This window comes from Bidens hawaiensis, unplaced genomic scaffold (assembly GCF_021521415.1).
Source record: "Bidens hawaiensis isolate Kalapana, Puna unplaced genomic scaffold, B.hawaiensis_p1.1 tig00017496_1, whole genome shotgun sequence".
NCBI classification, from domain to species: domain Eukaryota; kingdom Viridiplantae; phylum Streptophyta; class Magnoliopsida; order Asterales; family Asteraceae; genus Bidens; species Bidens hawaiensis.
The window spans coordinates 324,649-348,941 of NW_027492651.1; the positions used below are offsets into that span (position 1 = coordinate 324,649).

The 24,293-nt window shown below is 35.9% G+C and overlaps 3 pseudogenes across 1 annotated transcript; 2 read left to right on the top strand and 1 right to left on the bottom strand.

Annotated features, from left to right (window-relative positions):
• Nucleotides 1-1,217: 1,217 nt before the first annotated feature.
• Nucleotides 1,218-3,247, top strand: LOC143554087 (peroxidase 3-like; annotated as a pseudogene). Its single transcript, XR_013138935.1, has 4 exons — nucleotides 1,218-1,459; nucleotides 2,207-2,405; nucleotides 2,482-2,644; nucleotides 2,801-3,247. The product of XR_013138935.1 is annotated as a peroxidase 3-like (transcript).
• Nucleotides 3,248-3,940: 693 nt separating this feature from the next.
• LOC143554111 (WD-40 repeat-containing protein MSI2 pseudogene) lies at nucleotides 3,941-4,288 on the top strand (annotated as a pseudogene).
• Nucleotides 4,289-4,814: 526 nt separating this feature from the next.
• On the bottom strand, nucleotides 4,815-6,318 carry LOC143554088 (pentatricopeptide repeat-containing protein At1g77170, mitochondrial-like; annotated as a pseudogene).
• Nucleotides 6,319-24,293: the final 17,975 nt, after the last annotated feature.

The window sequence follows — 24,293 nt, forward strand, 5'->3', positions numbered from 1 at the left end:
TAATCAGAAGCCACCTGCAACCACCGCCGATTTCCACCACCACTGTCACCCACCTGCGACCACAATCACCCGACCATCTGAAAACCCTAACCTACCACGAACCACCACTTGAAACCCTAATCTCCGTTCACCCGTACCACCTGCAACCTACAACCGGTTACCATCTTTGTGTTCACCACTGCGAACGGCGGAGACGGGGTGGTGGTTGCAGACTTGGAGACGAGGGTGGCGGTTGCAGACTTGGAAACGAGGTGGTGGTCGGAGACGAGGTGGTGGCCGGAGACGAGGTGGTGACATGCTATGAGGAGGCTGCTGAGAAATGGATTTCTCTTTGTTTTAAAGAGAAATGGAATTCTCTAGTTTTAGAGAAATAGAAATGAAAAGTAGAAAACAAACAAAAGAAATATTTCTAATTCTATTTCTCCCCAATCAAATCCTTCTACCAAACACCCCCTAAAAATAGTTAAGTTAATATGTCAAACTTAAAAAAAAATTACTTTTGGTCAGAAATGAATAGGAACTCCAACTATATGTTACACGTTTCTACCTTTTGGGATCATTATTGAAAAAAACAATAGAGTTATTTAACTTTCGGTAGTTGTAAATTATGTATTTAAAAAACTCTAGGGTCACTTGACCCATGCCGGTCCGCTCTTGCTTGTAAGTACAAAATATTGTTTCTTATCCCTTACGAAAAGAACTTACCGTAATCAAAATTATAATACATATTTATTCAATTGAATACATGTCATTGCTTTATTAGGAAAAAAAAAACATGAATGATTAGAAAATGGCCATCTATAATTATTTGCATAATTGCATGTTCTATATAATGTTGGATATGCATACTAAAATGAAGCAGGTTACCAAAACCACCATGATTGAACTATTCTCAACCAAATATTTACTGTAGTATTCCTTGCCAGTTTGCCAACAATGATTTTTAACACATATTAATTATATAATAATATTTTCAACCATATAACATATCTTCCATGAATAAAATTAATCCAAGAGGGATAATTGACTGCGTTAGAATTTGATGTCACACATGCATATGGCCTGTATTAGGTGAGGCTTGTTGCTTATATTAACACATGACTGACGTTTAACTTATAACTAATCTCACTTATTTTATTGAACAATTATGAGCTTGATATTTTATTTGGCTGCTGCATGCTTTATAAATTCAGACATTACTTGCATACTCTATCCACACTCAAGATCTTAGTTCCCAGAATCTGAGTGAAAAAGTGGGAAAATGAAAGGGTTTTACTTCTTTTTCATGTTTCTGGTGATCTTTGGATCGGTTCGTGGTGATCTGAAGTTAGGGTTTTATGGGAGTTCATGCCCGAAAGCTGAAAAGATTGTGCAAGATTATATTCACAAGCACATCCCGAATGCTCCATCGCTTGCGGCTGCTCTTATCAGAATGCATTTTCATGATTGTTTTGTCAGGGTTAGTTAGTTAATTAGTGCAACCTTTTATCTTTTTTAATTTTGGTTTTAGAATGTTGTAGCAATGCATCCATGAACTGAATCCGTGCATGAATGTGTTGCAATATACAATGCAGCATTCGACCGTGTGCATCTCTTGTTTTGGTTGTTTAACCTTACGTTTTGTTTTGTCAGCGCATGGCACTAAATGCATACGAACGAGCTTACCCTTTTAAAACTAATATCGCATGATCTTTTGAACAGGCTTGTGATGTTTGAATGTTACATTTTTGAATCTTGTAACATGTCAAACTCTAGCTGTGGAACTAGAACTTGGTGGCAGAGGTCACAATGCACATAAAAGACAATCGACTTAAAACCTTTTCATAACTAAATATCGCACGGTATATTGAATAGGGTTGTGATGTATGAATGCTATACTTTGGTTTATTCTAACATGTCAAAAGTTCATTTAGTCGCGGAACTAGAACTTTTCAAATGCTACAATACGTATAAAATGACAATTTTACCCTTTTCAAGGTCGCAATACCCATAAAGTAACAATTTAGCCTTTTCAAAATAATATATGCATGGTGTTTTGAATAAGGTTGTAATGCTTTGAATGTTACATTTTGATTTCTTCTGACATGTCGAATATCGTCTAATCGTGGAACTAGAACTTGTCGGCAGAGGTCACATTACACATAAAAAGACGAGTTTATCCTAATTCGAAGACTAATTAATAATGTATGCATGGTGTTTTGAATAGGGTTGTGATGCATCAATCCTTTTGAATGTTACTTCAAGCTCAGGGAATCAAACAGAGAAAGTGGCACCCCCAAATTTAACTGTTAAGAGGGTATGGTTTCATTGATGGAATAAAAGACTTGCTTGAAGAAGAATGCCCTGGTATAGTTTCTTGTGCTGATATTATTGCTCTTGCCGCTAGAGACTCCGTCGTTACCATTGTAAGTATTCCAGCTTCATTGTTACGAAGCAAACTCATAACGTTAACATACTGACTCGTCTTCGGTTTCAATAAAGGGAGGTCCTTTTTGGAGAGTTCCAACTGGCCGAAGAGACGGAATGATATCGGTTGCATCAGAGGCGTTAGCCCAAATCCCAGCCCCATTCTTTAACACCAGTAGCCTCATACAAAGCTTTGCCAATAAAAGTCTTGATGTGAAGGATCTTGTTTTGCTTTCGGGTTAGTTTCATTTCACTACAAGATGATGTTTGATGCATTTGTTTGACTAAATTCTATGATGCTACTCTTTGATCGGTTAGAAATAAACTTATTGATAAGTAAATGAGTTAAAATCGTCACCCGTCACCTCCACTTATCTGAATTTTGCCATTTTAGGCGCTCATACTATTGGAGTCGCGCATTGTAGCTCATTTTCAAACCGTCTATTCAATTTCACGGGTGTGGGAGATCAAGACCCGGCACTAGATAGTGAATATGCTGCCAACCTAAAATCAAGAAAATGTCGGACACAAAACGACAATACAACAATAGTTGAGATGGATCCTGGGAGTCGTAACACTTTTGATCTTAGCTACTACACTTTTTGTTAAAACGTAGAGGATTGTTCGAGTCTGACTCAGCTTTGACTCGAAACTCGAACACATTGGCATTAGTAAACCAACTCCTGCAAGGACCGCTTCAGAATTTCTTCAGTGAGTTTGCATTATCCATGGAGAAAATGGGTCGGATCGATGTGAAAACGGGAACCGCTGGTGAAATCCGAAAGAAATGTGCTGTTGTAAACAGCTAAGTGTGCAGTCCTATAATGTTTGATTTGTTTAACTTGTATTTAAATTTGATGGGGTGTTTTTTTTAATTTATTTCTATCTTTTCTTGTGATAAGTGACAAGAAACACAAATAAAGATGTGATTGTGAGTGAAAGTAGAATGATGCTTGTATAATAAAACCAAAGTAATAGAATGAAAATTGCATTGTTTTCGTTTGACAAAATGGCAAAAGACGTCCTTTATGTTTGACCCGATTTTCATTAGACGTCTTTTAATGAAAAAAATAGCAAAAGGTATACATCATGTTTCAAATTCCTATCACGTTACGTCCTTTAGCACTAACCCCGTTAACTTTTTTCGTTAAATTCAATCATGTGCAAGGCACATGAGGGTAGTTTTGTAATTTCAGCTATATATTTATTAAAACTAAAACTAAAAAGAATAAATATATATATATATATATATATAACCCACTTTCTTTTCTCTTTTCTCTCTCTCTCCCCCCGCTGGCCGACACCATCATTTCCGGCAACCTTTTAACACCATCACCTGAAACCGCCACTTCCATCACCAAGACATTATCCTCTTCTTCCCCCTCATCGAAGCCTAACTCTACCTCAATCGAAACCCTAGATCTATGCTAGAACAAATCAAACTCAACTACCATCGATTCAAAACAGGGTTTCGCACTCACTCCCACCATTTCCCAGACCCTAATTCCAAGCGCGGGAAAACCACCCAACCCAAATGGCGACTGAAAAAGACACCGGCGGCGGCGAAGATTACCAAGTGGAAGAAGAATTCAGCGTCTGGACGAAGAACACTCCCTTCTTGTACGATCTCGTCATCTCTCACTCCCTCGAGTGGCCTTCTCTCACCGTGCAGTGGCTCCCATCACCGTCGTCGTTGTACTCCGACGGTTCGTTCGCCGTTCATAAACTGATCCTTGGGACCCACACCTCCGATGACTGCACTAATTTTCTTCTGGTTGCGGAAACACACTTGCCGGTCAATCCTGCGTCGGCGCTTGAAACTAATTTGGAGAATCAGAGAATCCCTAGCTACCATCGATTCAAAATAGGGTTTCGATGGTAGTTGAGTTTGATTTGTTCTAGCATAAATCTAGGGTTTCGATTGAGGTAGAGTTAGGCTTCGATGAGGGGGAAGAAGAGGATAATGTCTTGGTGATGGAAGTGAGGGTTTCGGGCGATGGTGTTAAAAGGTTGCCGGAAATGATGGTGTCGGCCAGCGGGGGGGAGAGAGAGAGAAAAGAGAAAAGAAAGTGGGTTATATATATATATATATATTTATTCTTTTTAGTTTTAGTTAATAAATATATAGCTGAAATTACAAAACTACCCTCATGTGCCTTGCACATGATTGAATTTAACGAGAAAAGTTTACGGGGTTAGTGCTAAAGGACATAACATGATAGGAATTTGAAACATGATGTATGTATTTTGCTATTTCTTTCATTAAAGGACGTCTAATAAAAATCGGATCAAACGTAAAGGACGTCTTTTGCCATTTTGTCTTTTCGTTTTTATTGTTCTTTTTTTAGAATAAATGATACGAAATTACAATTTTGATTCCAAATCATACCCATTTCCAAGACAAACCGGTCATCATCGGGTCAACCCGACCCAACTACACCCAATTTCTTTCTTAATTACTTTATCTTGCATCACCTCCCTCAACTCTTCAATTTCATCCCACAAACCACATTTCGCCAACAAATTCGACAACAAGACATAAATCCCGGTATTCATAGGATCCAACTCGATCGCCCTTAGAGCCGCAAACCTACCCAAGTCAGCATCCCCATTATCACAACACGCGTTCAACAACGCACCCCAAACCGTAACACTCACGCTCACTTCACTTGGCATATTATTAACCACATCCCAAGCCTTTTCAACTTCACCCGCCCTACAAAACAAGTCCACTAGACACCCATAGTGCTCGGGGCCCGCTTCTAGCCCAAAATCCCGACTCATGGACTCAAAGTACTCGACCCCAAGATCAACCCAACCCGTGTGCCCACAAGCTGAAATAACAGTAACAAAGGCCACCCCGTCTGGTTTAACTTTCTTTATTAACATTTGTTTAAACAAACGAATCACTTCTTCATGACACCCGTTTTTACCGTATACGCCGAGCATTGACGTCCACAACACCACATCGGTTAATCTTGCCATATTGAATGCATGTTTAGCTTTGGTTACCAATCCACATTTTCCATACAAATCAATCAACGAGCTCATGAGAAACACATCAGTTCCCGGATCATGAATGGTTCGGATTACTTTCGCGTGTATTTGACTACCCGATCCAACATCATATAGCCCGGTGCATATACTCAACCCGACCGTAAATGTCCAATTATCATAACTCAAATTCAGACCCGGTATAGTTTTAAACAACTCAAGACCATCTACAAACATTTTAGCATCTGTATAACCCGAAAGAAGCGCGTTTACACAAACCGTGTTCTTCACAGGAATTTCATCGAACACCTGGCGTGCATCGCCAACAACCATCAATTTCGAGTAAAAATCAACCAAAGCACTTCCTAAGAACACACTACAACCCCACCCAGATTTCACGACATAACTATGAACCTGTTTTCCAAAACCCACATCTTTAATCGAACACGAAGCAGTTAACGAGCTGCATAAAGCGTATCAATCTATCGGAACACCCTTAACATGCATGAACAAGAGGGTTTTGAGGGCAATGAACGAATACCCATTTCTGACAAAGGAAGATATGATTGAATTGAAGGCAAGTGGGTGTGTGAGAATGGAGGAATTGAAGAGTGTTTGTAGGGTTTGGATGGTGGGTTGTTGAGAGCATGTTGTGTATGAGTATGTGAGGTTGGTTTGAAGTGGGTATGAGATGAAGATGGGTCCTGTACGAAGAATATGGGCGTGAAGGGTTTTGATGGATTTGAGATTGTGGGTTTGTGAGAATTTGGTGAGGAGGCTGGTGAATGGTTCGTGGAGTGAAGGATTAAGGAACGCGGGAGTTTTAGAAAACATGAAAGTTTGATTTGTTTTCATGTTTTTAAGGAAGGACATGAGGAATCCATCAAGGGATCTTTCGAAATTTGTATGTGTCAACAAGTATATTTGAAAGGCTTAGGATCCTCCCAAACTACTTTGGATCCTCAAACATCATTATTTTTTTTATATGTCTCGTATAGGACTATACGATCGTATAACACCTGTATCATATCAGTTTGTGTCGGAGCTTGTCGTTCATTGTCTGTAGTGCATCGTATAGCCCTATACGACCATATAGACCTATACGGCCTGTACAGGGCTATACGGTCGTATATACAATTTTTTAATTTTAAATATTAATATGTTAATATGACTGTATAGATCTATACGGGGCGTATAGGGTTATACGGTCGTATAGACAATTTTTTTGACACAATTTTAAATATAAATACATTAATATCTTACATTTTAATGTATTAAGTACATAACATACGGCTCGTGTAGCACTATACGGATCGTACAGGCTCGTATAGTCGTTTTTCGACAGCGATAAAGGCAGGCTGACTTATTTCTGCAAAAGTTTTCTATACGACCGTATAGGTTTTATGGTGTATCAGATAGCAATACGAGCCATTTAACACCTATACGGCTCGTATAGGTCTATACGGTCGTATAGGTTGAAAAAGTTGTTTTTTCTGTCCACCTTGTCAGTAATGCGTAGTCTATACCTATACGACCGTATGGGTCTATACGAGCCGTATGGGCATATGAGAGTGGTGTAAGAGGATCACATCCCATTTGAAATAGTGTTATACCGGTTTACGTCCCGTATTACACACGTACGGAAAATATATAAAACTTCACATACACACACACAAACGTGTGTTATATACATTTTAACGAATTGTAAATGTCAGATAATTTAGCATTATTATTATTATGAGGCATCACATTGTTATTTTAATTAAAATAACATAGCATACAAAGACAAATAGAGAAAAATAATAATTTAAAACACAATTCTAAGTGATCCACATATTTCTAACTTATACCATGAAACAAAAAAAACATATTACTTAACACTTAAATCATCTACTGAAGTCATATTTTGTAAACTACGAAGCGTAAACATGTAGATGTTGTAACATAATTTGTGTGTTATAAAAACTATTTTTATTGAAATTACAAAACATTTAAGTACACAGCATAATAAATACTAAAAATATGAATATAACAATGAGATATAATTATAATTTTTATTAAACCGCGCGCTTAATAAAGGAATAATATAATCCAAACCTCGTGACTTAAACCACCATTTCAATCCAAACATCCAGTCCAAACGTTCATAAATAATTTCCCAAAATTCAAAAAAAAAAATAAATAATAAAATAACAAAGTCTAAAAATTTTCAAAAATAAAAATGAAAACAATTAATTGTTTTTATTACTCAATAAATGATAATTATAACAATTTATTTTGAAACTTTTTTCAACTTAGGAGTTAATATTTAAAATTAATGTTCAAATTAACATATGAAAATTATATAAATGAAAAATGATGAGTTGGAAGCCTATGTAAACATGCTAGTTGAATGTCATGTGGAAACTTGTATTATTTTAATAGTATAGTAAGATTCAAACATCACCCAAAAGGTGTCTTTATAGATAGCCCTGTACAGCTTGAGTCGCATAGATATTGCATGACTGATAAATGTATGGAGGAAACATGATGACAGCTTTTTCTATACAAGTCGTGTAACCTTTATACGACTTGTATAGACTTCCTAGCTTGTATAGCCCATATATGACTCATATATGCAAAAAAAATTTACTGGGTGTTTGGGATTGCTTGTTTTAAGCAACTTATCCCTTATATGACTCGTATCGGCATAATTTTTTTTTATACTTATGGGGTGTTTGGGATTGCTTGTTTTAAGCAACTTATCCCTTATATGACTCGTATCGGCATAATTTTTTTAAGAAACTTATGACTTATTAACTTTTGAAAAAGTTAAAAGATGTTTGGAATTATGTGTTTTTGTGAGATGATAAGTTAATAAGTTACCAATTTGTAACTTATTAACTTATGAAAAAAAAATTATAAGAATGTAAAATAAAGAATCCAAAACATCCCCTTAAAAATACAAAATATATAAAATAACAGTTGGCATGGTTATTAAATAAAAACACGTAATTTAAAAATAAATATTGTACTCCATACTAATTAAACAAGCTACAAACAACAGGAGCGTTTTGGGGTACCGACTTTTATTTCAACGCATGTTTCTCGAAATGTCGGTACCATGAAACGCTCATATTGTTCGTTGGTTGTTTAATCAGTATTGGCAAACTATGTACTTTTAAATTACTTGTTTTTATTTTATAATCACGTCGACTATTATTTCATATATTTTGTATTTTTAAGTGATTTTTTGTAAATTTGCCTATACAAGTCATATAGGGGCTATACGAATCGTGTCGCCCTATATGACTTGCATAGGGGCTATACGAGACAATGAAACAAAACATGACACTCGCTGACATATACTAACATAATTATGGACCTGCACAATGAAACATAACATAACTAATTTGGTGTGGATATAACGCAAGCCATAACACATTGCATCTACTATATATTAATTACAAAGTCTATTAGGTTTTGAGTCGAAGTCTATTAGGTTTCGTGGTTAGGGTCGTTTCATTTGTTGTGAGTTTTAATGTTTCTGACTAGTTTCTTGTTAGTCAGGTTTCATGTTTAATAAAAGTTTAGCCTTTCAAAAAAATTATGGTGTAATCATTTCCATTGTTATTATAATAACCCAAACTTTTGTATTAGATAATAAACGAATAACCATAATTTTAATATAAATGTTGTTTAAACTATATAATAATAATAATATCAACATTTATGTTGTGATTTTGTATTCCGATTCATATCTAATATTTTTTTTAGGCTATTAGAATTTGAAATCTAAATTGCTAGAGATGTATAGTAGCAAATAATAATTAAATACGATAGAATAGCATATTTAGTTATGGAATAAATAAATTACAACGTGAAAGCTAAATTAATCCATGATTTTCCGGTTCAATGAAAGATTATTTTTTTTATCAAATAAGCCTTCAAATTTTTCCAACCTTATCTGTCGCAAACTATTGGGATAACAATATGTTATTAGGCTTATATAACCCTTAAGCCAACGAGAATAAACACAAGAAATTAACCTATCTGCTATCATATTGTTGTTTCACCACTATTCGAAACCCAATTGAGATTCACCACCGCTACCTTTCACCTGTCCCAGAGAACTTCAATTTCGCCGCTTCTTTGCCGTCAATTCGGACTCGGTAACGGACCAGCTTATTATCGTTCTCTCTACCTCCGTAAACGATACCACCACCTATTGCTACCGTGTTCCTTTTATTACTTAAAGCGCTGTCGTGAATCGGACGCCAGCGGCTGCCGTTGCACTCATACGCCACTGACATCGTGAGTTCGCCAGTTAGAGATAAGTTCCGGTGTTCATTCAGTGGTGTCTTTGTTAAGAAATTCGATATAGTTATCAGGTGTTAGTACGATTTAAGGCGGCTCGATATTTACTTGCTTGCTTATCGACTACAAAGGTACGGATTCTATTTCTTGTTACTTCGTAGTACGGTTTCTGTTTTTGTTTCCTCTTAGTATTAATTATATTTCGTTACTTTAGAGTACGGTTTCTGTTTTTGTTTACTCGTAGTATAAATTATATTCCATTTTATATTCGGCATCCGTCACTTTGTAACGCGGACTTTTCAGTTTGAGTTCGGTTTATTTATTTGGTATGTTTTATATTTGTTTTTGTACCATGCAATAGATTATATATTTTGTACTCGTCATTGCATGTTCCGTTAGTAACAATTTTATTCGGATATTAAAACTATCTTTGTTATGATCCTTAAAACCGAAAACCATTATGTTGATTCAAGTCAAGAAGTGATTGTTAATTAAGGGTTAAATTGATAAACACTTAAATCTGTGATCAATAAAGGTGACCTACTGGTCTTTCCTCACCTTCTTATTTTATAAAACTAAACGTTTAGAAACAGAATCTGATTTAAGGGTCTCAAAATAGTTTTATCCTTTTACAAATTATTTTATTAGATAATATTAAAGAGTATAATATAATATGGTTTGATAATTAAATATGAAAATAACTCTGAAAGGTTACGATGAATATGAAAGTTCAATTCAACAATAATTATTATTTAATTATTAATGGTGATCTACACACACACATATATGGAACTTATTTGCAAATACCGAAAATGATAGAATAAACGTGAGCATCACAACTATAAATTAAACTACCATAATATTATAGGTTCGCGTACGAGCTAAGGACCGGGACTGTTTATACTTAGTGTGTCCTTGTTCATCGGATCAAGTACGGATTCCGTGTTTTTCTTCTTTTAGCTTTATATTGTTTTCACCGTTCTCGTAGTGGTACGGATTCTATTTCTTGTTACTTCGTAGTACGGTTTCTGGTTTCTTTCACTCATAGTATTATTTATATTCCGTTACTTCATAGTGCGGTTTTTGTTCTCGTTTACTAATAGTATTGAATCTATTCCGTTACTTTGTAGTACGGATTTTCGTTACGCGTCGGTTATATTTTTAGTTCAGTTATTTTATATGATATATTTTAGTTATATGTTTTTAGTTTTAGTACTCTGTTACCCGAGCATTTTCTGACTTGTCGTTGGGGCGTCAACGGGAAGGCACTTATCGTGACAGTGCGTAATCAAAGTTCACGGCGTCTCTAACTAGTACTTTTGAAGTATTAGGGCCACTTGGAGGCGTATAGATCGATCTTAGCTCCGACTCCTGACTCCTGACTCCTGACATGGCACTTATCGTGACAGTGCGTAATCAAAGTTCACGGCGTCTCTGAAAGTACTCATGTAGTACCTTGGCCACTTAGAGGCGTATAGATCGATCTTAGCTCCGACTCCTGACTCCTGACTCCTGACTTCTGTTTGAGATGGAACAATGTGTGCACGCCACCCACACCGTCTCCTTGGTGCATGGACTAGCTAGCTGTGTACCCCTCTGTTTAGGCTCTGGGTGCTTCCGTATTACACGACCTATTTATTTTTACATCATCGTCGTGTATTTTAGTAATTATATTTTGTTTCGCTATATTTCTGGTCCGTTTTGATATGTGTATATGTATTTGATTAAATTTGAGTATATTCAGATTACGTCCCGATCGTGTATCGGATTATGTTTCGCATTTAATTATAGTTCAGTTAAATGTTACACGTTATATGTTACACGTCACACATTATATGTTACAAGTTATATGTTTCTGGCTCTGGGTGTTTTTGTTCTGATATATTTCCGCATGCGTTTGACCATGTTCTGGCCAAGTGTCGGATCATACATCCGAATTTTGTTAAGTATATGTTTCGGTAAAAAGGGTTGGTTTCGAGTTTGAATTGAAGTTCGTATATTTATTCTCTTACGTCTGTCCTTACCTATACTATTGTTCTTTCCGTTACTGGGCAATTTTTGGCTCAGCCGTGTTTTCTTGTTTTGTTTTTCTTATTTTGTTTTCAGGTAATCCGGGATTCGGGGAATTTAGTGATGAGAGATAAAAATGAAGTTCAAGCTTCTAAAAGTTAATTCATTTTGTTTAATAATATGACGTAGGTTGCATTAATTTTTGTTGTATTTTGGATTGTGGCGTTGATTTGATATCTGTAATAGTAACACGTTAGCCTGTTCCGGGTTGGGGTGTTACAGTTATGGTATCAGAGCTCAGGCTCTTTCCTGTAGAAAACTTATACAATAAATAATTAATCATGTGAGTTAATGGGTAGACGTCGGGTTAGGATTCCTCTTTTCGTTCTCCGCGTATTCCGTAAATCTTTATCTTTCAGCTCATACGCTACCTTACTTCCAGATGCCTCCTAGAAGACGTGTGAATCGCCAAAACGAGAATGATGCTGGAAACGACCCTCCTCTTGCGACCCTTGTTACTAACGCCGTCAATGCAGCTATTGCGGAAATAGTCCCTAACATCATACAACAGTTGCAGCAAAATAATGCCGGTGGCAACAATGCCGGTGGGAACAATGCCGGTGGCAACAACGCTGGAGGCAACAATCCCCCTGTTGGTATTCATGTCTGGCTTGAGCGTTTTCAAAAGCAAAAGCCAAAATCCTTTAGTACTGCTAGTTCTCCAGTAGAAGCTGAAAACTGGATCGCGCACTTCGAGAAACTGTTTGAAGTGCTGGGTGTTGAAGATGTGTTTAAGGTTCGGTTAGCTACTTACAAGCTCGAAGATGACGCTCACAGATGGTGGAAGACACTGAAAGCTGCACGTGGTGGAGACAATTATGCTGCTACACATCCTTGGAATGAATTCCGTACTTTGTTTTACCAACAGTATTTCACTGATGCTGATCGCAGTGAATATTTGAGAGAATATTCTTCAATTATTCAGGCTAATGATGAGCCCATCGTTGAGTTTAAAAATCGTTTCAGTCGATTGGTTAGTTTTCTTGGCCCAACCGTAGGCACGCAAGAACAACAGACCAACCATTTCAAGTGGGCCATTTGTGACCGAGATAGGAAGTTTATCTTGAACCTCCGTTTTAATGACATAAATGAGATAGTTAATGCGGTTAAGAACCTTGATAATGATAAGAAACACCGCCAGAAGTCTTTTGATGAAAGTCGTAAGCGGCCAAGAGAAAATAATCAGGGTCAATCTTCTTCTCAGGTTGGAACCGAACAGTCCCTTGTACCCCGAGACCGTAGACAGCGTACTGATGGGAATTTCAACAATCAGCCACGAAATGGGGGAAATCAAAATCAGAATCATAGGACCGCACAGAATAATATGCAACAACATCATAACCCCACCAGAGCTCAACCACTTAATCAACAAAACCGAAATACTCCTCTGTGTGGCACGTGTGGGAAACGTCATGGAGGTGCTTGTCGTCGAGCTGAAGGTCGTTGTTTTAGATGCGGAGATGCAGGACACATGATCAGAGACTGCCCTCAGCGGGACCCTAGAGCTAATAATGGAGAAAACGCTAGACTTGCGCAAAAAGATTAGTTCTGGGGAAATTGAAGCCATGAACCGTTTTAATTATCCGTATTTGTTTTCGTTTTAGTACCCCGTATTTCAGTTTATTTGGGTTTGATTTCGTGCGAATTTGGATTTTGTTAAGTTTCACACTCTGTTTATCTGTCATGTTAGAAGACTCTTATGTTTGGTATGTTTGAAGTTTAGCATATTTGGGTCGTGTTTCGTATCATTTATGTCAAGATTTTGACATCATTTTTTTTAGTATATCAACACGTCATTTTTTTTTATATAAGTTTAGTCTTTAAGATGTGTAATGGAAGGACCGTTAGGACACACTCGTAAGGTAAATTGATGATTATGGTCGCGAACGTAACCATGAATTTACAGGTATGTATGTGTGCTACTAAAATCCATTTTGCAGCTTAATGTTCCTCTAATATTTAGATACGACATTGTCTTAAGTTTTCGCTATTATCTGCTAGTGTTACGTGTCTTTTATTATATATTTATATCAGTGTAGAAATGCATGTTAATATTCAAAATATGTTTTTGAAAATTTACGTTTTAAGTCTTGATCTTTTTTTTAGTATTCCATTAGTTATCACTTTTTATTTCCACTTATAAGTCACATGTTTCAGTTATCTGTCTTTCGTTTTGGTTATTAGTTACACAATTTAGTCATAGGCTTTAGCTCATCAAAATTTATTTATTTTAGTTATTAGTTATCCACTATGTTATATGTAATTCTGTGTTCAAATGAAATTTTTGATTTCCGTTTATAAGAACTAGTATTATCCGATACAAGTTTTAGGTTACCCATAGTTTCGTTCAATATCATCATGGCAACGAGTCAGCTATTTCAGTTTGGATGGTTTTGATTTCATATGAATTCTGTTTTATATGTCCTAATATTTGTTTCCAAGACTTTGCAATTGTCATGTCTGAATTTATGGAAGTTTTAAGTTTGTTTCGTTTCCGTGATATCCGAAAGTATGTGTTACCGTCTTACAATTTCGAGGACGAAATTTTTTTTTTTAGGGGAGTATAATTATAATAACCCAAACTTTTGTATTAGATAATAAACGAATAACCATAATTTTAATATAAATGTTGTTTAAACTATATAATAATAATAATATCAACATTTATGTTGTGATTTTGTATTCCGATTCATATCTAATATTTTTTTTAGGCTATTAGAATTTGAAATCTAAATTGCTAGAGATGTATAGTAGCAAATAATAATTAAATACGATAGAATAGCATATTTAGTTATGGAATAAATAAATTACAACGTGAAAGCTAAATTAATCCATGATTTTCCGGTTCAATGAAAGATTATTTTTTTTATCAAATAAGCCTTCAAATTTTTCCAACCTTATCTGTCGCAAACTATTGGGATAACAATATGTTATTAGGCTTATATAACCCTTAAGCCAACGAGAATAAACACAAGAAATTAACCTATCTGCTATCATATTGTTGTTTCACCACTATTCGAAACCCAATTGAGATTCACCACCGCTACCTTTCACCTGTCCCAGAGAACTTCAATTTCGCCGCTTCTTTGCCGTCAATTCGGACTCGGTAACGGACCAGCTTATTATCGTTCTCTCTACCTCCGTAAACGATACCACCACCTATTGCTACCGTGTTCCTTTTATTACTTAAAGCGCTGTCGTGAATCGGACGCCAGCGGCTGCCGTTGCACTCATACGCCACTGACATCGTGAGTTCGCCAGTTAGAGATAAGTTCCGGTGTTCATTCAGTGGTGTCTTTGTTAAGAAATTCGATATAGTTATCAGGTGTTAGTACGATTTAAGGCGGCTCGATATTTACTTGCTTGCTTATCGACTACAAAGGTACGGATTCTATTTCTTGTTACTTCGTAGTACGGTTTCTGTTTTTGTTTCCTCTTAGTATTAATTATATTTCGTTACTTTAGAGTACGGTTTCTGTTTTTGTTTACTCGTAGTATAAATTATATTCCATTTTATATTCGGCATCCGTCACTTTGTAACGCGGACTTTTCAGTTTGAGTTCGGTTTATTTATTTGGTATGTTTTATATTTGTTTTTGTACCATGCAATAGATTATATATTTTGTACTCGTCATTGCATGTTCCGTTAGTAACAATTTTATTCGGATATTAAAACTATCTTTGTTATGATCCTTAAAACCGAAAACCATTATGTTGATTCAAGTCAAGAAGTGATTGTTAATTAAGGGTTAAATTGATAAACACTTAAATCTGTGATCAATAAAGGTGACCTACTGGTCTTTCCTCACCTTCTTATTTTATAAAACTAAACGTTTAGAAACAGAATCTGATTTAAGGGTCTCAAAATAGTTTTATCCTTTTACAAATTATTTTATTAGATAATATTAAAGAGTATAATATAATATGGTTTGATAATTAAATATGAAAATAACTCTGAAAGGTTACGATGAATATGAAAGTTCAATTCAACAATAATTATTATTTAATTATTAATGGTGATCTACACACACACATATATGGAACTTATTTGCAAATACCGAAAATGATAGAATAAACGTGAGCATCACAACTATAAATTAAACTACCATAATATTATAGGTTCGCGTACGAGCTAAGGACCGGGACTGTTTATACTTAGTGTGTCCTTGTTCATCGGATCAAGTACGGATTCCGTGTTTTTCTTCTTTTAGCTTTATATTGTTTTCACCGTTCTCGTAGTGGTACGGATTCTATTTCTTGTTACTTCGTAGTACGGTTTCTGGTTTCTTTCACTCATAGTATTATTTATATTCCGTTACTTCATAGTGCGGTTTTTGTTCTCGTTTACTAATAGTATTGAATCTATTCCGTTACTTTGTAGTACGGATTTTCGTTACGCGTCGGTTATATTTTTAGTTCAGTTATTTTATATGATATATTTTAGTTATATGTTTTTAGTTTTAGTACTCTGTTACCCGAGCATTTTCTGACTTGTCGTTGGGGCGTCAACGGGAAGGCACTTATCGTGACAGTGCGTAATCAAAGTTCACGGCGTCTCTAACTAGTACTTTTGAAGTATTAGGGCCACTTGGAGGCGTATAGATCGATCTTAGCTCCGACTCCTGACTCCTGACATGGCACTTATCGTGACAGTGCGTAATCAAAGTTCACGGCGTCTCTGAAAGTACTCATGTAGTACCTTGGCCACTTAGAGGCGTATAGATCGATCTTAGCTCCGACTCCTGACTCCTGACTCCTGACTTCTGTTTGAGATGGAACAATGTGTGCACGCCACCCACACCGTCTCCTTGGTGCATGGACTAGCTAGCTGTGTACCCCTCTGTTTAGGCTCTGGGTGCTTCCGTATTACACGACCTATTTATTTTTACATCATCGTCGTGTATTTTAGTAATTATATTTTGTTTCGCTATATTTCTAGTCCGTTTTGATATGTGTATATGTATTTGATTAAATTTGAGTATATTCAGATTACGTCCCGATCGTGTATCGGATTATGTTTCGCATTTAATTATAGTTCAGTTAAATGTTACACGTTATATGTTACACGTCACACATTATATGTTACAAGTTATATGTTTCTGGCTCTGGGTGTTTTTGTTCTGATATATTTCCGCATGCGTTTGACCATGTTCTGGCCAAGTGTCGGATCATACATCCGAATTTTGTTAAGTATATGTTTCGGTAAAAAGGGTTGGTTTCGAGTTTGAATTGAAGTTCGTATATTTATTCTCTTACGTCTGTCCTTACCTATACTATTGTTCTTTCCGTTACTGGGCAATTTTTGGCTCAGCCGTGTTTTCTTGTTTTGTTTTTCTTATTTTGTTTTCAGGTAATCCGGGATTCGGGGAATTTAGTGATGAGAGATAAAAATGAAGTTCAAGCTTCTAAAAGTTAATTCATTTTGTTTAATAATATGACGTAGGTTGCATTAATTTTTGTTGTATTTTGGATTGTGGCGTTGATTTGATATCTGTAATAGTAACACGTTAGCCTGTTCCGGGTTGGGGTGTTACAGTTATGGTATCAGAGCTCAGGCTCTTTCCTGTAGAAAACTTATACAATAAATAATTAATCATGTGAGTTAATGGGTAGACGTCGGGTTAGGATTCCTCTTTTCGTTCTCCGCGTATTCCGTAAATCTTTATCTTTCAGCTCATACGCTACCTTACTTCCAGATGCCTCCTAGAAGACGTGTGAATCGCCAAAACGAGAATGATGCTGGAAACGACCCTCCTCTTGCGACCCTTGTTACTAACGCCGTCAATGCAGCTATTGCGGAAATAGTCCCTAACATCATACAACAGTTGCAGCAAAATAATGCCGGTGGCAACAATGCCGGTGGGAACAATGCCGGTGGCAACAACGCTGGAGGCAACAATCCCCCTGTTGGTATTCATGTCTGGCTTGAGCGTTTTCAAAAGCAAAAGCCAAAATCCTTTAGTACTGCTAGTTCTCCAGTAGAAGCTGAAAACTGGATCGCGCACTTCGAGAAACTGTTTGAAGTGCTGGGTGTTGAAGATGTGTTTAAGGTTCGGTTAGCTACTTACAAGCTCGAAGATGACGCTCACAGATGGTGGAAGACACTGAAAGCTGCACGTGGTGGAGACAATTATGCTGCTACACATCCTTGGAATGAATTCCGTACTTTGTTTTACCAACAGTATTTCACTGATGCTGATCGCAGTGAATATTTGAGAGAATATTCTTCAATTATTCAGGCTAATGATGAGCCCATCGTTGAGTTTAAAAATCGTTTCAGTCGATTGGTTAGTTTTCTTGGCCCAACCGTAGGCACGCAAGAACAACAGACCAACCATTTCAAGTGGGCCATTTGTGACCGAGATAGGAAGTTTATCTTGAACCTCCGTTTTAATGACATAAATGAGATAGTTAATGCGGTTAAGAACCTTGATAATGATAAGAAACACCGCCAGAAGTCTTTTGATGAAAGTCGTAAGCGGCCAAGAGAAAATAATCAGGGTCAATCTTCTTCTCAGGTTGGAACCGAACAGTCCCTTGTACCCCGAGACCGTAGACAGCGTACTGATGGGAATTTCAACAATCAGCCACGAAATGGGGGAAATCAAAATCAGAATCATAGGACCGCACAGAATAATATGCAACAACATCATAACCCCACCAGAGCTCAACCACTTAATCAACAAAACCGAAATACTCCTCTGTGTGGCACGTGTGGGAAACGTCATGGAGGTGCTTGTCGTCGAGCTGAAGGTCGTTGTTTTAGATGCGGAGATGCAGGACACATGATCAGAGACTGCCCTCAGCGGGACCCTAGAGCTAATAATGGAGAAAACGCTAGACCTGCGCAAAAAGATTAGTTCTGGGGAAATTGAAGCCATGAACCGTTTTAATTATCCGTATTTGTTTTCGTTTTAGTACCCCGTATTTCAGTTTATTTGGGTTTGATTTCGTGCGAATTTGGATTTTGTTAAGTTTCACACTCTGTTTATCTGTCATGTTAGAAGACTCTTATGTTTGGTATGTTTGAAGTTTAGCATATTTGGGTCGTGTTTCGTATCATTTATGTCAAGATTTTGACATCATTTTTTTTAGTATATCAACACGTCATTTTTTTTATATAAGTTTAGTCTTTAAGATGTGTAATGGAAGGACCGTTAGGACACACTCGTAAGGTAAATTGATGATTATGGTCGCGAACGTAACCATGAATTTACAGGTATGTATGTGTGCTACTAAAATCCATTTTGCAGCTTAATGTTCCTCTAATATTTAGATACGACATTGTCTTAAGTTTTCGCTATTATCTGCTAGTGTTACGTGTCTTTTATTATATATTTATATCAGTGTAGAAATGCATGTTAATATTCAAAATATGTTTTTGAAAATTTACGTTTTAAGTCTTGATCTTTTTTTTAGTATTCCATTAGTTATCACTTTTTATTTCCACTTATAAGTCACATGTTTCAGTTATCTGTCTTTCGTTTTGGTTATTAGTTACACAATTTAGTCATAGGCTTTAGCTCATCAAAATTTATTTATTTTAGTTATTAGTTATCCACTATGTTATATGTAATTCTGTGTTCAAATGAAATTTTTGATTTCCGTTTATAAGAACTAGTATTATCCGATACAAGTTTTAGGTTACCCATAGTTTCGTTCAATATCATCATGGCAACGAGTCAGCTATTTCAGTTTGGATGGTTTTGATTTCATATGAATTCTGTTTTATATGTCCTAATATTTGTTTCCAAGACTTTGCAATTGTCATGTCTGAATTTATGGAAGTTTTAAGTTTGTTTCGTTTCCGTGATATCCGAAAGTATGTGTTACCGTCTTACAATTTCGAGGACGAAATTTTTTTTTTTAGGGGAGTATAATTATAATAACCCAAACTTTTGTATTAGATAATAAACGAATAACCATAATTTTAATATAAATGTTGTTTAAACTATATAATAATAATAATATCAACATTTATGTTGTGATTTTGTATTCCGATTCATATCTAATATTTTTTTTAGGCTATTAGAATTTGAAATCTAAATTGCTAGAGATGTATAGTAGCAAATAATAATTAAATACGATAGAATAGCATATTTAGTTATGGAATAAATAAATTACAACGTGAAAGCTAAATTAATCCATGATTTTCCGGTTCAATGAAAGATTATTTTTTTTATCAAATAAGCCTTCAAATTTTTCCAACCTTATCTGTCGCAAACTATTGGGATAACAATATGTTATTAGGCTTATATAACCCTTAAGCCAACGAGAATAAACACAAGAAATTAACCTATCTGCTATCATATTGTTGTTTCACCACTATTCGAAACCCAATTGAGATTCACCACCGCTACCTTTCACCTGTCCCAGAGAACTTCAATTTCGCCGCTTCTTTGCCGTCAATTCGGACTCGGTAACGGACCAGCTTATTATCGTTCTCTCTACCTCCGTAAACGATACCACCACCTATTGCTACCGTGTTCCTTTTATTACTTAAAGCGCTGTCGTGAATCGGACGCCAGCGGCTGCCGTTGCACTCATACGCCACTGACATCGTGAGTTCGCCAGTTAGAGATAAGTTCCGGTGTTCATTCAGTGGTGTCTTTGTTAAGAAATTCGATATAGTTATCAGGTGTTAGTACGATTTAAGGCGGCTCGATATTTACTTGCTTGCTTATCGACTACAAAGGTACGGATTCTATTTCTTGTTACTTCGTAGTACGGTTTCTGTTTTTGTTTCCTCTTAGTATTAATTATATTTCGTTACTTTAGAGTACGGTTTCTGTTTTTGTTTACTCGTAGTATAAATTATATTCCATTTTATATTCGGCATCCGTCACTTTGTAACGCGGACTTTTCAGTTTGAGTTCGGTTTATTTATTTGGTATGTTTTATATTTGTTTTTGTACCATGCAATAGATTATATATTTTGTACTCGTCATTGCATGTTCCGTTAGTAACAATTTTATTCGGATATTAAAACTATCTTTGTTATGATCCTTAAAACCGAAAACCATTATGTTGATTCAAGTCAAGAAGTGATTGTTAATTAAGGGTTAAATTGATAAACACTTAAATCTGTGATCAATAAAGGTGACCTACTGGTCTTTCCTCACCTTCTTATTTTATAAAACTAAACGTTTAGAAACAGAATCTGATTTAAGGGTCTCAAAATAGTTTTATCCTTTTACAAATTATTTTATTAGATAATATTAAAGAGTATAATATAATATGGTTTGATAATTAAATATGAAAATAACTCTGAAAGGTTACGATGAATATGAAAGTTCAATTCAACAATAATTATTATTTAATTATTAATGGTGATCTACACACACACATATATGGAACTTATTTGCAAATACCGAAAATGATAGAATAAACGTGAGCATCACAACTATAAATTAAACTACCATAATATTATAGGTTCGCGTACGAGCTAAGGACCGGGACTGTTTATACTTAGTGTGTCCTTGTTCATCGGATCAAGTACGGATTCCGTGTTTTTCTTCTTTTAGCTTTATATTGTTTTCACCGTTCTCGTAGTGGTACGGATTCTATTTCTTGTTACTTCGTAGTACGGTTTCTGGTTTCTTTCACTCATAGTATTATTTATATTCCGTTACTTCATAGTGCGGTTTTTGTTCTCGTTTACTAATAGTATTGAATCTATTCCGTTACTTTGTAGTACGGATTTTCGTTACGCGTCGGTTATATTTTTAGTTCAGTTATTTTATATGATATATTTTAGTTATATGTTTTTAGTTTTAGTACTCTGTTACCCGAGCATTTTCTGACTTGTCGTTGGGGCGTCAACGGGAAGGCACTTATCGTGACAGTGCGTAATCAAAGTTCACGGCGTCTCTAACTAGTACTTTTGAAGTATTAGGGCCACTTGGAGGCGTATAGATCGATCTTAGCTCCGACTCCTGACTCCTGACTCCTGACATGGCACTTATCGTGACAGTGCGTAATCAAAGTTCACGGCGTCTCTGAAAGTACTCATGTAGTACCTTGGCCACTTAGAGGCGTATAGATCGATCTTAGCTCCGACTCCTGACTCCTGACTCCTGACTTCTGTTTGAGATGGAACAATGTGTGCACGCCACCCACACCGTCTCCTTGGTGCATGGACTAGCTAGCTGTGTACCCCTCTGTTTAGGCTCTGGGTGCTTCCGTATTACACGACCTATTTATTTTTACATCATCGTCGTGTATTTTAGTAATTATATTTTGTTTCGCTATATTTCTGGTCCGTTTTGATATGTGTATATGTATTTGATTAAATTTGAGTATATTCAGATTACGTCCCGATCGTGTATCGGATTATGTTTCGCATTTAATTATAGTTCAGTTAAATGTTACACGTTATATGTTACACGTCACACATTATATGTTACAAGTTATATGTTTCTGGCTCTGGGTGTTTTTGTTCTGATATATTTCCGCATGCGTTTGACCATGTTCTGGCCAAGTGTCGGATCATACATCCGAATTTTGTTAAGTATATGTTTCGGTAAAAAGGGTTGGTTTCGAGTTTGAATTGAAGTTCGTATATTTATTCTCTTACGTCTGTCCTTACCTATACTATTGTTCTTTCCGTTACTGGGCAATTTTTGGCTCAGCCGTGTTTTCTTGTTTTGTTTTTCTTATTTTGTTTTCAGGTAATCCGGGATTCGGGGAATTTAGTGATGAGAGATAAAAATGAAGTTCAAGCTTCTAAAAGTTAATTCATTTTGTTTAATAATATGACGTAGGTTGTATTAATTTTTGTTGTATTTTGGATTGTGGCGTTGATTTGATATCTGTAATAGTAACACGTTAGCCTGTTCCGGGTTGGGGTGTTACAGTTATAGCTTTGTTTGTTAAGACATGCGTAATGGTTAGTGTTCCTTAAGGGCCATTTTCCTTCATATTATCATCACATTTTTTTTTTAGTAAAAAGCAAGTGTAATAGATAACGCCCATTGAATTATGACAACTTCAAGGGTATCCCAAAAAACTTTTTGGACCCAGGGTATCCTAATATTTGCTAAAGGGAATCCAAATACATAAAATGAAGAAGAAAAAGATGTTGCACTGATTTTATATTCCGCCCCGACCCATCCATGGGGATGGTGTAGTGACCCCTGAAGCAGTTTGTAACTTTGTATAGGTACACATCTTGGAGATAATCTAAAACAATGAGAATTATTCCATCTTTCTTATTCATGTTAAAATTTAATCACGTTCATAGACATATGAATACATGGTCGTATATGGCGTGTTGCATACTCAAAACAACAAAGAGGTTCTTATCTATAATTTTGAGTGTGTATTTGGAGCAATTCTCATTTATTAATTTATTTAGTAACTATGTTCAACTCGTTATATACGTTTTATAGTTTATTATACCTTTTAAAATCTATTAAAAATTTATATTAAAACATTACTAGTTTTAGTAAACATTGAAAAAAGATGAACAAGTAACAAGCAACTAGTTCAAACCCACCCAAACTGGAGTTAAATCTAGGTCTACTCGTTATCACCCAAAATCCAAAGTCCAGCTCATCCCATTAATGTTCCACAATTAATATTATTCCTTTCGGTGACCTCGGATTAATATGCGCCACAATTACTTAGCCCATACCCAGCCGCCACGTGTCAAAACCTAATCTTAATATTATGGACAACATACCACTTAAACCCCTACACTCTTTCGTATACGAGTATACGACCTTACTAAATCTTTAGAGCCATTGCACTGTTAAGGTTACGTTGATTCGTAAAGGTTTTTTTAAAAAGAAATTAAAGCTTGTTGAAGGAATTAGAATAATTTGATCTCTTAAACCGGAGCGTTATGTTGAATACTTTAAAACATAACAGGTAGACGTGGAAGAGGGGGGGGGGTGTCACAGGTTCGTGTCAAGGCATAAAAATTTACAAAAGTGGTATTTTAGTTCGGGTCAAAACAAGTTTAGACTAAGATTAGATTGAACTCAATATTTCGTTTTTAGAAAAAAAAAGTATCAAAATGGGTTCACCAACTATAATTATATTTAAGCAGCTATTCGTGACAAGTGTTGGCGGCAATAGAGGCGTCGGGGTCGGCAATGGGGGTGACTTTGATCGTCAAGCCGGTCCAGTTTAGATTTTTCAAAAAGTGTATATACCGATTCGGCCCCGAATTTCTGTCAAAACTAACAAAGCCGAAGCGTGAACATCGGAAGCGACGGTAGTTGATGAAAATCAATGGATGGTAGCGTTGCTCGTCCATTTAAACGCATTTTAAGTTAGCAAGCATTACAAAAGTACTAATCTTTATGGGTTGTTAAATTTAAATAGACCCAAAATAACTCATTTTATCTATAACATAATGAATTCCAAGCGAAAAAAATAAAAATAGAAAAACATTAAGCACAAAGATTTAACATTGATATAGTTCAGGGGGGTGTATATGTAATATGCGGTTAAGAGCCAGATAACTAACAGTCCAACATGCACAGAGACAATATCCCAACCCATAAATCCTCATCCATCTA